The sequence below is a fragment of the Rhinopithecus roxellana genome, unplaced genomic scaffold (assembly GCF_007565055.1).
Source record: "Rhinopithecus roxellana isolate Shanxi Qingling unplaced genomic scaffold, ASM756505v1 contig2816, whole genome shotgun sequence".
NCBI classification, from domain to species: Eukaryota; Metazoa; Chordata; class Mammalia; order Primates; family Cercopithecidae; genus Rhinopithecus; species Rhinopithecus roxellana.
Window position 1 is genome coordinate 21,022 of NW_022142237.1, and position 3,309 is coordinate 24,330.

Below are 3,309 nucleotides of genomic sequence, written 5' to 3' on the forward strand. Positions count from 1 at the left end.
TCTGCCAAGACCTCCTCTGCTCTGATTGTGGCAGCAGCTGCTCCCTTCCGCGCCCTCCCTCGGCAAGGCACCCTGGCCTGGTCCCGCTCACCACCGGAACCATGGGAAGCTGGGGTCTCCCAGAGACAGCCTGACCCCTGGAGGGAGCGTCTCGGGCAGAGTCTGGGCCTGGACCTGGGCCTGGTGTTGCCGTGAGGCCCTGCTCTCTGCAGGGTGGGAACTGGAGGGCGGCAGGCTGCGGGGGAGGAAGACACGCGAGCAGTGAAGGAGAATGTGGGCTCCGGGACTTGTGACCTCCCCGTCCACGGCCCTGCCTTGTCACTTGCACGGATTCCTGGGCCCCTGAGAACCTCCTGCTAGAACTCTGTGTGAAAGGGGCGAGGCAATGTGGGGGGGGGCCTCACGAAGTGGCCCTTTCTCTTCCCCTGAGGCCCCCTCTCCTCCTCCTCCTCCAAAGAAATGAATTCATGAAAAATAATACTCCAGTCAGCCTCGGGTGACCAGGGAAACCCACGTCAGCTACAGCATCAGGCCCAGCCCAGCCTGAGTGTGAGCCCCTCCCCGCCCAGCCCCAGCCCAAGCCAGCGGACCTGCCACCGGGACCCGGTGTGGAGGAGAGACAGGGGTCCGCCCTCTGCACCCGAGCGGGCAGCGAGCAGGTCCCCGCTCTAACAGGAAGGGGAGCAGGGAGGTCAGGGGCAGCTCCTTCTCCCCGAGCAAGCGTGTCCCGCTTGAGGCTGCTGCCCTTGTTCACCACCTTGATCCTGAGGGCCAGCTTCCGGACGCTGGCCGGCCCCAGGCCGTCGAAGAAGAAATCCTCATTGAAGACGGGGTGGGGGTCTTGATGATGGTGCTGCGCTGCTTCTGCAGCTTCCCAGGCACCAGGCACAGGCCCACGCAGCAGTTGATGCTGCGGGCATCGTACAGGCGGTCGTAGAGGCCCTCGGCAGCCAGCAGGCGCACCCGCAGGCGGGCCTGGCCTGCCTCGTACTCTGCCAGCAGCCGCACGCTGCCCCGAGGGCCCACGTGGACCGTGTGCTCTCCACGCGCCTGGCCCGACTCGGGGCCAGGTTCCGGGGGGGCCCGGCGGGTCAGGCGGCGCCGGCTCCCCGGGCTGGTGTCTGGAGTGCTGTCATCAGCCGACAGGGAGCCGTGGCGGCCCACGGAGTGCCGGAGCTGGCTCACCTTGGCCTGGCTGTCCTGGGCGAAGCCTTTGAGCAGTGACACCGAGCGGGAGAGCAGAGGGGACCCGAAGGGAGACGACTCGGCCGAGGACCCCGTGTCGCTCTCCCCGCCACTGAAGTAGCGGCCGGGGCTCATGAGGGCCCCGCCAGCCTCCCTGGGGCCCCCGTCACCCCCGTTGGCCTTGGCAGCTGCCCGGCGGCGCCCGGCACCCAGGGAGCCCACCTGGGCCAGGGCCCCGTGCTCACTGTGGAACAGAGACTCCTTGCGTCTAGTGTGGGGGCTCTCGGCCAGCGTGGTGAAGCCGTAGGACGTCTGGGCCTTGGGGACCGAGGGCAGGGACATGGCGCCCTGGGCCTGGGGGTCAGTGTCAGTGGCCTCCTCAGGCGGCCACTCCTCAGCACTCTCGATCTGGATCACGTGCCGGGTGGCTGCCTTCAGCAGGCTCTTGCTCTCGGCCGCCAGCTTGGCAGGCAGCCGGGGGCTCCGTGGGGTCTGGCGGGGGGCTGCGGAGGCCAGGTTCTGCTCCGACGTGGACGGGCCCAGCGTGGCCTGTCCCTCGCCCTCCACGGGGCCCGAGGGCAGCTTGGGGGGGATGAAAAAGTCGGGGATCTTGTCGGGCGTCAGCACATTGCTGTACAGGGGCCCCTTGGAGGCCTTGTCCCCCGCCTCGCTCCCCGCGCCCCGGGCAGCGCCGTTTTCCCCAGACCCCCGAAGCCGCTCCAAGAACCACATGTTGGTTTTTCTCATGGGGGCGGCAGGCAAGAGGCCAGAACAGGGGCTGCAGCGTCTGGGAAGAGAAGCAGGGGTCAGAGAGCAGCGGGGCCGGCTGGCAGAGGGCCCTGGGCACCTGTTCCCTGTGGGCCACCTGGCAGGGCCCTGTCAGTGGGGTGGGGACGGAGGGGTCCTCTGGGGGCGTCCCGCCCAGGCGCTGCGGCCCAAGACAGGAGAGAGGCGGGTTCCCCGCCCCCTTCTCCGGAGGGATCCCGCTTAACTCCCAAGCACCCAAGCCCGGGCGGTGGGGGCCGCGCTCCTGACTCTGGGGAGCTCCCAGAGGAGACCGGCCCCTCTCCCGCCCCTGCTCCGGTTTGAGCATCTCAGCGCTCGTTCTAAGGGGTTCCGCGCTCGTCCTAAGGGAAGACACGGATGTGGGTGGCCCCCGGGGTGTCCCAGCTCCGCCCCCCCAGCTCCACTCCCACCGTGGCTTCTCCCGGGACCCGAGGGCCAGGCGTTCGGGTGGGGGAGGGGGGGCCGCAGGGCTGGGGCCGAGAGCGCAGCGAGTGACTCCCCGTGTCCCCCCGGCCTCCGCGGCTCAGCCCGGGTTTGGGGTGGGGGCCTGGCCGCGCCCGCAGGCCGGCGGGGTCGCTGGACTCACCTGCCCGGGGTGACGGCCCGAGGCTGCAGGTCTGTTCGCAGACACGCAGGGGTCCCGGCGCGCAGGCTCCCGGGGCTGGCGCGGGGGACGCGGCCGGAGCTTCGATGCGCGGCGGCGGCAGCGCAGTCGGACCCATTCACCCGCGGCGGGAAACCGCCCAGCCCCGCCGCCTCCGCCGCCGTATTCCTCCTAGTACGGGCCGCCCGCGCCCCCGCCTCGCTCCGCCCTCCAGGGACGGGGTGGGGGGCCGTCTCCGCGCAGCCCCTGGAGGCCGGTGGCAGGGAGGAAGCCTCGCCAGGAACCCGGGGGCTGAATGGGGGCCGGTGGGCGACAAGCAGGTGGTCACGGTTGGCTGATGGCCACTCCTGGCGCTCACGCCCGCAGATTCCGGGAAGCCGGACTCCCAACCCCAAGCCCCTGCCTCCGTACATCTGAAGAGGACCCCAGACCCCCACTAGCTGCCGGCAAGGAGCTTTCCCGACCAACGACGACGACTTAAATGAAGGCAACAGTATTCAATGCAGCTGGGTTTATGATGGAGCGTTTCATCCCTGGCGGGTCTCTGACTCTCACACAACCCAGTACGCAGGTCCTCCTGCAATTCCCAATTTGTAGATGAAGAAGGTGGGGGGCGGGTTCCTTCCAGAAACAAGGACCGAGCAGCTGGGACAGCTGGTCTCACTAAACGGGCAACCTCTCAGCAGCCCCCCCAAGAAGCCTGGGAGGCAGCTGCTCCTTCATTTCATGGACAC

The 3,309-nt window shown here is 69.2% G+C and overlaps 1 pseudogene; it reads right to left on the reverse strand.

Annotated features, from left to right (window-relative positions):
- Positions 1–640: 640 nt before the first annotated feature.
- Positions 641–1,932, reverse strand: LOC115895822 (annotated as a pseudogene).
- Positions 1,933–3,309: the final 1,377 nt, after the last annotated feature.